Source organism: Mustela erminea, chromosome 16 (assembly GCF_009829155.1).
Source record: "Mustela erminea isolate mMusErm1 chromosome 16, mMusErm1.Pri, whole genome shotgun sequence".
In the NCBI taxonomy this organism is placed as follows: Eukaryota; Metazoa; Chordata; class Mammalia; order Carnivora; family Mustelidae; genus Mustela; species Mustela erminea.
Window position 1 is genome coordinate 71,673,808 of NC_045629.1, and position 11,796 is coordinate 71,685,603.

Consider the following 11,796-nt stretch of genomic DNA (forward strand, 5'->3'; position numbering starts at 1 on the left):
CTTTTGGGTGAATCATTTCCAATCTAAACCGATAATCCTTACAGCAACCTTTTCTTCCTCAACCATAAAAACACGGTAGCTTGTTAATCATACAACTATTTAACCCAGACCCTCCCTGGTTCTACAACTGAGCTCTGAGTCTATTACTTATAATCTACCCACCCACACATATTGAAATGAGATTATTTTTCCCACAGAAAAGAACCTGCAGTTACACAAGTTCCAGTTCTGTTCCAGAAAGTGATAAAAAGGAAAAGGAAAAGGTCCGAGTTGTTTGATAGACTTCTGAGGAAGGCAGCGAAAGGATGAAAGATTACCCTCCCAGGTACATAATGTGAAATAGTGTTCCTGCAAACATTCAGAGAGCTCCCACCCTCCACCTGTGCCATGCCTCCCTAGCCCTTTGATCTGGAAGCCATCACAAATTACTGATAGTTAAAGGGATGGTCCCAATGAATGCACTTATCTCCACTCAAAAATTAATAGCAGCCGGGGAGGAAGACTATCCAGGAAAAGAACACCATGGCAGACAAGAGCCCAGACTGAGGAATGCTTAGGATGACAGAATGAGAAAAGTCTTTGGGGTCATGTAGACATAGATTTTGGTCTCAAACTTATCACTTAGTCGCTGTGAGAGTCAAAAACACAACTGCTAATGGGGTCTATGTACTAAGAACAATATTAGGCACTACAGTTGCAACTGTCTAAGAACTCAACAGAGGCCTCACCTGCTCAGAGCTAGACCCTCTCCTTGAAAACAAGGGTGATAAATTTATCTAATTGTTATTTATAAAGTACAGAGACCATACAGGGACCATGGGCGGCTCATGGTCAGCATGCAGTCAATAGAAATGATAATTTTTGTTTACTCTTTGGGAAGGGCCAGTTGCCAGGTGTCCTGGGGAGTGGGAGTCATTCATCCTAGGGCCAAACACCCAGCTGCAAGTCTAGAGACATTTCCTGATAAAGAAAGTTTGGAGTTTGAGTTTCAACTCTGACCATCCCAGAAACCAGAGTATGTCCTGTATTACAAGGACATACTACTTGGGACACCGGGAGAGGATTGAGAGGGATGGGACCTCTGGGCTAAGAACCTGGAAGTAGAAGCCAGAGATGAATTTGCTGGGAGACTGCTGGAGATTTGGAACTTAGATATGCTTTGACTTTCCATCATTCCTTCTTAGAGAGGCAATATAAACATTGTAAATCAGTCTATCCTGCAAAGATGAGGTTTCAGAGGCAAAAAGGCAAGCCTGGTGTTCTCTGGGACTGTTTTCCTGATCTCTCTCACTGTTGCAGCAAATTCCAGATCCCTTGGGCACTATGGCCTTATGCATGGCCTCCTTGTGTTGCTGAAAAATCCATTATTGAAATGTCTCTCTCCTCCTGAACGGCAGGCAACTCCTACAGTACTGGGACTGTGTTGTATTGGTGTTGATACTAAGTGCCTTACACACTGACATACAGAGATATTTATACACATGAGCACACTTAAAAAAAATTAGAATAATACTATATAAGTTGTTTGGTACCCTCCTTTTTTTTTTTTTCTCTTGAAATTTAAATTTGTTTCCTTAACTTTTTAGTGGTTGGTTGTAAGTACCTCATTGTATAGACATATATAGACATAAGATAATGAAATTAAGCATTCTACTATTGACAGATATTTATAATTTATCCTGTTCTTGTTACTTTCTCTTATAAACTATCCATAGGGTTGTCATCACTGACTACTTCCTAACAACAGAATCCTAGAAGTTGTCATCACCCTGTCTTGAGTATAGTGACACAATAAGTAATAAAGAACAAAAGCTCTGGGGCTGAACCACATTGATATCTGTATGACTTTGGGTAAAATATTTAACTTCTCTGAGCCTCAGCTTCCTTACCTCAAACCATAGCTGATAATAATAACTAATAGGGTCGGTACAACCAATAAATAAATTAATATACTTAAAGCAAACAGAACACTACTTGTAACATAGCCATTGTTCTGTGAATGTTTGCTATTATTATTTATATTTAAATTGCTGCATCTGACAAGACTGGGAGACCATTGAGGGACCTTTTCAAACCTCCACAACTTGGCACTGAGAGGAAGTTTTGTGCATATTTGCTGAATAAATATGAAATGCAGATGTGGAAATCAACTATTGACCTGGCTATTACCCAGTATTCCACAACAGGCAGATCATTAGTTTGGATTAAATCTCTATCCCCCAAAATATATTGAAACTTACCAGTCCTTTGTACCTTAGTTTGGCATGAGCTTATTGGATATTTTCTAGACAATGATTGACAAAAGGGAGGAGAAAAACACATAAAGTAATCCAAGCACCCTAGAGAAAGACCAGAGCAGACATCATAAGAGAGTCAAAGGGTAGAGGAATGGGAGTGACCAACCTGAAGACAAATGTCAATGGTGCCCAATTTTGTCCTGGGTTGGCTCTGTACCTATACAATTATATTAGAGTCAGGCTACTAGTCACATAACTGTGGCTGATTATTCCCCCTTCTATCAACAGATTAAATTTGGAATGAGGAAGCAAACAGGAAAGGAAACTGATGGTTACTGAGTGCCTACCATACAACAAAGACTTCTAAATAATGACTGTATTTGAATATTACAAACACTGCAGGAGGTCTGTATGATTATGCCCTTCCTATAGATGAGAAAACTGAGACATAGTCATGCATAGTCAAAGACCTAAGAAACACGGAGCAATGATTTAAACCCTAACCTCTTTGCCTCCCTGTTCTATCCCTTCCTAGATTAAGCAGGGCCCAAATAGACTTCACTCCGAAGGAACTGAAGTATTGCAAGCCTGGGATTCTGGCTTCTGACACTGGTCAGGAGAGGATATTACATTAACTTTAGATCTGATCCATGAGACTGCCAAGAAAACAAGCACAGTCATTAGCCTTTGTTTCTGCTTATGTACCATGGTCGGAGATGGGAAGGAGCAAATGTGTTGAAACAGGTAGCAATAAGCCCGCCCCCTCTACAAGTGGGAACTTGCATCATCAGAGAACTAATGCTATTGAATGTTCTGTAATTAAGGGGAAAGCAGCACAGCTGAATATCTGAGAAAGTATTCCAAATTTTGCATAAATTTCCTTTCAATCACCAGCTTCCATCCTGGTTGTGAAAAGAGAGGAAAAAAGAAAAAAAAAAGAACAGAATTCTGTTCTTAGTGTTCATTTTTTACTATTATGCTGTGATCTTACCCAGAAAGGGCTAAAATGATTCAATGTAGTCCCTATAAGAGTTTGGCATTTTCTGAAGAAAGTGCAGATATATTTGGAATATATGCACTGCTTAGGCATATGAGTCATTTATATTCTAGAGTCAAATCTGAGATATATATTCAATCTTGCTTCCAAGGATTTTTTAAAACAAATCTTCCATTATTGCCTTATGTGTTATCATCTTTTAGTGGGAAAATAAACTGCGGACTAGAATTTATTTTCCCACCTATACAAGGGGTTAAGTAACTATACAAGGGGATTAAGTAACTCATCTAAGTATAGAAAAATGAGATACATTAAGAAAAAAGGAAAGGAAAAAAAAACATTGCCACAACACAGGGATTGTCTCTAGCATATCCCTGGTGGTGACCATCCAAATCCCACTTCAGTAATCCAAAGAAGAGATAATGTGCTTCCTCTCAACGGGATCCCATTTTTCAAAGCAAAGATTCCACATGATCAATGAAGATAATCAGCAGTTATTGAGCAGGCCTGGAAAATGTTGTAATCTATCTGCAAGGCCATGTTAATACCAGGTGGTTTACTGTAGGTGGAACTGGTGGTTTACTGAAGTACTAAGTACTGCAGTAACAGTTATGTATGCGGCTGTTTCAAAAGCTGAGTCAAGACTTCACCCATCCTTATGTTCAATTTTAACCTTTTTATAGGGCTTCTATTTACGACCTTGATGTATTGAATATTTACTGAATGAAGAACACTGATGAAGCACTTTCAGAGCTTTGCTCATTTATCCCTTCAGTCACTCCAGTGAAGGATTACTATCACTATTTTATAGATGAGAAAATTGAGGGTTAATAATTTGTCCCAGTGAGGGAAGCCATTTGTGAGTGGTAAGTGCTGCCCTCAGAATTACTAGAGGGATCTCTAGAAACAGTAATTCCAGCAGGTGGAAGGCGACCCATTGGAAGAGAGGACTTCTGGAATGGGCACTGAGGATGAACAGAGAGGAAAGCATTCCATACAAAGAGAACACCATGAGGGAAAGGTTTAGGACAGTGAATCTGTGAGACTTCTTACAGGTAACACCCTGACTCCCTGACTAGGCTCCCTTTACTGTACCATTATGTCTGGTGTATATTTATTAATTACCTTATTTGTGGCTCAGATGCTTGACTTCACAGTGCTTGACCCTGGACATAGGTCTCCCAGCTCTCAAGTATAAGATTTGTTCTTCAACCCTGCTTGATGTCATAATGACAGGGATGGCATCAGAGAATCCTGGAGCAGGCAGGGAGGGAGCTCATTTCAAGAGATGCACAGAAGGCTCAGAACTCCTAATCCCTTTGTTAGTTGAAGATTTTCTTTTCCTTCAGTGATACCTCTAACAAATTTTGACTAAAGGGAACAACTGACTTCACTCACCAAATGGCAATCAGTTATAAGTACCAACCCTCAGGGAATCACTCCTCTTTTAAAAAGAAAAATCTCCTTTAAATAATTACACATTGGCCTCTGGGTTAATGCAAATTATGGGATACACTACCAGGGTTTCTGCCAAGAACATATGAGACATTATTTGTAATACTCAATGCTTTCTCCTTTGAGTTATTAATCCATCCTGAGCTTTAATGAGATCAGCTGTGGATCTAGAACATTCTGGAGAGTTTGACACTGAGCCAAATGAGAGGAAAGCAAAATCAGAGAAATTGTACAGCTGGGAAGGTCTTAAGAATGGCTTTTTTTCTAGAGTTTTCAAACTTGTTTTTAACAATGGAAACCCATTTTCAGACAGTATCTTAACTGGACCATGAGGTAGGAGTCTGCTGCTCCTGTTATTCCTGTTTTGCCTCTTTCTTGATAAAATATACCTAAATTTTCTTTCAGAAAATACCCTGACTCCATTTATACTGTGGGGATTGGCCCTACGCCAGTCCATTGGGGCTGCCATTAACATTTGCAACCTGAGGCCAGTGCTGGCCAGGAAGCAGATCTGAGAAATACGAAGAAATGAGCCCCTAAAGTAAACATAATTAACCTGTGGAACAAGGTGTACCTGAAGCCAGTTGCCCCTGGACTTCTTAGTTATGTAAATAAATAAATTATCCTTTGTGCTTAAACAAGTTTGAGTAGGATTCTGTTACTTGAAAGTGAAAACAAGGTAAAAGACTCCTAAACTTAACAATATAGAAAAGATAAAGCCTTACTCCTCTGTTGAAGTATGGTTAGGAAAACTGGAGCAAAACTCACTGTGTACTCCCAGAATTTCCATAAAGCTCTGTCAAAGGACTCTACTCTCCAGTCCAAACCTCTTTACAGATGGACAAACCAAATTCAAAGAAGAATACTAAAAATAATGACAGCACATTCGAAAAATTAAAACATGGTGCAAGTTTTTTTTCTTTTTTAAAACAAGCTTCAGAAAATTAGGCAGAATGAGTAGTTACTGCTTAAATATTACAAAAGTTTTATTTAGGGAAATCAAAATAATAGAGTATACAAAATAACAGTAAGAAAGTCACTAATGATTACACCACAATAACTCATATAATATAATCATGTTTCACAAAGTCCATAGAAATCATGTTTGCTACCCTGATCATGCTTTTTATAAGCTTGTCAGATAAATTTCTGTTATGTTCTGATAAAAAATGCACTTTCCTTTTGGGATCTGGCTTTATATTATGCCATTCATCTTTCTTTTTAGCAGGTGGCACACAGCTTCACAGTGTTCTCTTGAACACCATCACCATTACAAGATATATCCTTCTGATGAACTAAAAGAAATACAACATTCAGATCAAAATTTGGTAGCACAATATGAAAGGCCCTTGGTAGACCATTGTACCATAGTAGACTGGTAAAATATCACAGTCTATAAAGGTCAGAAGAGCTGGCAAACTTCACAAGTCAGAGAGAGAAGAATATGACCATGAATTTATAATTAATGACTCATTGCCTCTTTCATTTAAATGAAGTTACCTACATAGAGGAGCTAATTCCATAAGCCACACTGACTTTCTCTTTTCAGTGAGTGAAAAAAACAATCTAGTGGTTAGATAAACAGATTCTAGACCAAAACTTGAAAGAACATCATTTCCTTCTGTCTCTTATCTAAAGATCAATCATTGCATGACCCCTTTCTGAAGTCTAAGAACCATTTTATAGAAATGGTACATGATTAAGTTTGGAACTCAACTCATTAAAAAAACCTTTTATCCTTCTGTTTGATGGAATGGAAATAGTACTAGCTAGAAATACCTCATACTTTCTGGTTAAAAGAATTTATTTTTGGTCATCAGTATGAACCTTGTTGTATAATTTTTTTTGTTTCTTGCTCACTCATCTAATATATTTAAGTAAAGGAGAATTTTTTTAAACTTCATTTGTGGGACTCCTGTGTGGCTCATGGGCTAAACCTCTGCCTTCAGCCCAGGTCATGATCCCAGAGTACTGGGTTGGAGGGAATACTGCTCAATAGGAAGCCTTATTCTTCTGCCTGCCACTCACTCTGTTTGTGGTCACTGTATCTCTCTCTCTCTCTTCCTTTGACAAATAACTAAATAAAATATTTTTAAAAATAAATAAAAACTTCATTTACTGTTAGTGAAATTTGCTGAAGTATTTGAGAAACCCTCAAGGGACTGGGAGTTGATATATTAAAATATGACTCATTCACGAAAATCCAAGGAAATTATCTTTTCCCCATACACAGAAAGACTAATTTTGCTACTCAAACCTCTTCATCTTGTTTGGGCTATCTTAGGTCAGTGAAATTATTAATAACTTGTTAGTAGAGCCAATGAGTTACTAGAAATGCCAGTTGGGTAGGTATCAGTAAAATTCAAGACTATGCAATTTTTCTGAGACCAGAGAGAGACATTGAAGGATCTAACATACCATGACAATATGCTACAGAATTATTTGCCTGAATTCTAAACTGCTTCTGCCATTTACTAATTATGTGAACTTGAACAAATTACTCATCTCTCCTCAAATGACTTTCTCAGCTTTCTCATCTGTAAAATGGAGAGACATATGGTACTTAATAAGGTTTTTGTAAAGATTAGATGAATTAATATATATTTAAGACTCTTAAGATGATTTCTGGTATATGATAAGCACTCAATGTTAGTCTTTATTGGCTAGTGCAACTGATGAAAGTCAGCAGTTTGTGCCATGAATAGCTTCACCTTGAGAAAGATTGAGATAAAAACTAGATCTCACCAGCCAGATAAATGTCATGTTAGTATTTCAGGTCAGTCTGGATATTCACTGGTTGTGGTAAATGGAATCCTAAGATTTGCCCAAGATTCCTGCTCCATTATGTGCAGTCCCTTTATAATCTCCTGCCTCTAGGTGCAAGCAGAATCATGTATACCATGGGGTACCACTCTTGTGATTAAGTAACTAATCAGTTGACTTGGAGCTAACCAAAAAAGAAGGTTATCCAGGAGGCCCTGACATAATCAGAAAGCTCTTACAAAGGACTGGGTTCTTCCAGAAATTAAAAAGAGCTGAAGTGTGGGGAGTTCTGTGGAAGATTCCATATGACAAGGAACTGAAGTGGTCTTGAAAAACTGGAAACAATCCCTGGGCAGCAGAAGAATGGGGGTCTTGGTCTTATATCACAAGGAACTCAATTCAGATAATACCCATACAAGCCTGAGTGAGTCCCTTGCTCCAGGGGAGATCACAGCCCCAGCTGGTACCTGGATTTCATTTTTGTGATACAGCCACCAGAGAATGTGGTTGAACTCTAGCTTGAATTCTTAGCTACAAAATTGTGATATAATAAATTGATGTCATTTTAAGCTAAGACATTTGTGGTAAATTGTTATATAACAATAGCAAAATAATACACGGCAAATGATTTAAAGTTGTACCTCATCTGCTTGGTTCATGTAAGGCTAGAAGGCTAGACAGTAAAAGTATACAGTCACCACCTTGCTTCTCACCTGCCCTTGTGAAAGAAGCACAACTCAGGGAATCATGTGGCACCAGCGGGTAGCTCCTGCAGGTAGATTGCTGTCATCCCCCAAATGCCTCTAGTTCCCTCAGTAAAGTCCCCAGAAGACCCTTACTCTGCAAAGCATCTCCTTTAGGCTTCTATTTAACAGAAATGTAAAAATAAAGATTCCTAATCACTTAATCTGACTTTGGTCTCCCAGAAATGCCCCTAGCATCACCACTTACTTCCTTCATAATGTACATCTATGATTATCTTGTTTGTTATCTGCCTGGCCTATATGGTGTACTCTATGATTGGAAAATAAGCAACATGTAAATCAGACCTCTATCTTGCTCATATCTCCAGAGCCTGGACAAATGGCTGCCACCTAAGGAATGCTTGCTACATGAGAGTATTACAGAGAAATATGGACAGTGCCCTGAGAGCAAACACATAATGCTGTTACACATTCATATGCCAGGCATTTGTGCACAATTTTATTAAAAGGCTTTTGTAAAACATCGTTCATATTCTTGTTTTAGGACTGTTGATACTGTTTTTATGAGATCCTGGAGGACAGAGATTATATCTTCTTACCTTTGTGTTCTTAGTTCTAAATATAGTGGTCAGTGCATGCTAGGTGTTTAACAAATGTTTGTGGAATATAATGGAATTGATAACTAAGTTATGAAAATCAAACTATCCTCAGTATGGCCAGACAAATATAGATATAGATATATAAATACATAGACATTGATTTGACTAACTGTAATTTTTTTTTTAATTTTATGAGCTATAGCAATTCTCCACTTCTTTCCTAATTCCTAAGACTTTTACAAAAGTCTTCTTCCAGTATTCACCTCCTTTTTCCACATTAACTCCCACATGCACTAGTTCCTCCAAAACTTGACTAAATGACCTTACCATCTGAAGCTCAGTCACCCCAACAGTACAGCCCAGCTCCAGTGACAGGTCGTAGCACTTCAACAGCATCAGCCTATCCATTATGTATGATTTTGCAATAGGTGCTCTTCCATGCCATGAGCTGGTTCTGACCCTACAGCCTTCCCATCCGATTTTCTGATGCCCCTATAGATATCTGCATGCAGCTATGGCTGTTTTTCCCTATCTCCCCAATACTGTACTTTTCCTCTAGGTGAACTCTCTGTCCCTCTACATGTAGAAAAAACTACACATAATACTTATTACCTGCCAGGCTTGAGTGTCTCCTACTCTTGATCTACTTTTCTTAAAAGACTTTCCAGGTATCCCATTTTCCAGGAGAACTGTAGATGAACTGCAACACTGAAAATGGAATGTTAGTCTCTCCCTCTGGTCCCAGAGCCCCCTGCACTTATCTCTCCCTCCGCACTTAGCACACGGCTGTCTAATGACTAGTTTTTATGTCTGTCTCCTTTCTTGAGTAAGCTCCTTGAGAAAGTGTTTTATTTCCATATACCGAGTTCCTATCATACGGCCTGCTACATAGTCGGTTTTTAAGAAATGAAGTTTGAACTAAGAAATAAACATACCACGAATGAAGGTACTATAGGCGGAAAAATGCCCTACCCCCAAAATGTCTACATCTTAAATTCCAGGACCTGGATGTTAAAAAGACTTTTCAGATGCCATTAAGGACTTTGAGATGAAGAGATGATTCTGAATTATCCAGACGCACCCATCACAATCACAATAAACACCCTTCTAATAGGGAGATAGTAGGGTCAGATTCAGGGGAGGAGACACAGCAACAGACTCAGAGGTTGGAGTGATGGAACTGCTGACATTGAAAAGGAAGATTCATGGAGCCAAGGATTTTAGGCAGCTGCTAAAAGCTGGAAAAGGCAAGGAAGCGGATTCTTCTGAAGATCCTGCAGAAGGAACAGTTATTCTGACACATTGATTTTAGCCCAGTGAAACCCATTTTGGAAGTCCAACACCCAGAATTATCAGATAATAAATTTTTTTGCTATTGTTTCGGCCACAAAATTGTGGTAATCTCTTACAGCAGCAGAAAGAAACTGAGAATGAGTGCACAGGGAGAGAACTAGCTTACAAATCTCCTCTTTCTAAAAATCTGCTTGCATTGCTTTCTGTCTGTTAGTCAATGGTGTTAAGTCCTGCCAACAATAGGAACCATGATTTTATCTGTGGTAAAGCTCTCCATCATTTCCTTGGCTTCCTCCTCAACTTTGTGCTGAATGTGATGTGGTTGAGTGGAAGCAACATGGGCTTCAGGAGCAGATAAACATGAATTCAGTCCTAGTTCCATTACTTTTCAACAGCATGCATTAGGACAAGTACCTCCACGCCTCTGATTCTATTTCTCCATCTCATTTTCAGCATTGTTATAAGAGTTAGACAACAAACAAAGAAATCATAACAAAAAAGTGGGTTATTTATGGTAAGCAAGGCAGCCTTCTGAGGAGGTGGGTGAAGTATTCACACTAGAGTGTTTCTTCTCTGGACAATCCACGGGATTGTGTGATGGAGGTGTGGATAGCTAAGTTCCTTCTTAACCTTACAGAAGCAGAAGACTTGGTGCCAATGGGCCGAATCATGGAAGGAACAAAGGAACAAAGAAGTTTGGATGGGACAGGAAAGGTCAGGGGATGGCAGAAGGCAGCAAGGTCAGTAGTGTAAACTACCCCAGAACTTCCAAACCACCAGAAAAAAGTTATAGTACATTTTTTTAAAATGGAAACACACAAAGGCTAATTCATAGAATTTCTCTGACTTAGGGCAAAACAGAGAGAAGTCTCAGGTGGAGGGTGTTCATGAAAGAGTAAGCCCTGGAGCATTAGCAGAAAGTGAAGGGAAAACTTCGGACATCCATGAACCATGAGGATGAGAACTGAGCCACGCCTACCCAACTTTCCCACAACACAGGATAGGAGTGACTGGCAAGTTACACACAATCAGCAAGGATTCAGTGCTGGGGGGGTGATCAGTACAATTTCTCCTCCCATTTGGATCACTTGACTTCCCAGTTTGTTTACATAGAAACATAGGAAACAGCTGATCTGAACCAACAAGAAAACAGTGGGGTCGGCAGGTGGTCATAGTAGTCAAGAGATCCATTTCCCCCTTCAGCCCAGGATTTATCCCCTTTTTTCTCAATCTCCTCTCTGCCCTCTGGGCCACTGCTGTCTGCTGGGGAGACTTAGCACAAAAGAGCAGGTGGCTTCACAGGCTTCTCATTTAGGTAATGAGTTAGAACCTTTACTTAGGCCAAGCCCAGGATGCTTCCAGCTGCTACACACTGGATGCTGACAGACAGAAAGTGTGTGTGTGTGTGTGTGTGTGTGTGTGTGTGTGTGTGTGTGTGTGTTTGGGTTGACAGGGAGGCTGGAACATCTTCATAATAATCAACACATTCATGGCTGTTTCCTTTCCCTGCTCCTCCTGCCTTTCTTTTTGTAAACCATAAGTTTCTTGAATCACTTGATTCCTTTATGGGGTGATGAAAAGAAATCAAACCTAACTTTAAGTAATAAACTACCTCTTCAAGCAATCAACTTTATGCACAATTTTCAAGGAACTCCTCATTGCCTCTTCTGAAACTGCTATAGGAAAAGACTGGAAGGAGATAGGCAAAGACCAACAATACAGGGTGAGGCCCCTGGGACCCCTCTTAA

The 11,796-nt window shown here is 39.2% G+C and overlaps 1 long non-coding RNA gene across 1 annotated transcript in view; it reads left to right on the forward strand.

Moving 5' to 3' along the window:
- Positions 1–11,796, forward strand: part of LOC116575080 — a 77,493-nt gene that overhangs the window by 62,377 nt on the left and 3,320 nt on the right. Inside the window, exon 3 of the long non-coding RNA XR_004279596.1 lies at positions 10,686–10,788. This is a non-coding gene — a long non-coding RNA (uncharacterized LOC116575080). The remainder of the gene's footprint in view (positions 1–10,685; positions 10,789–11,796) is intronic.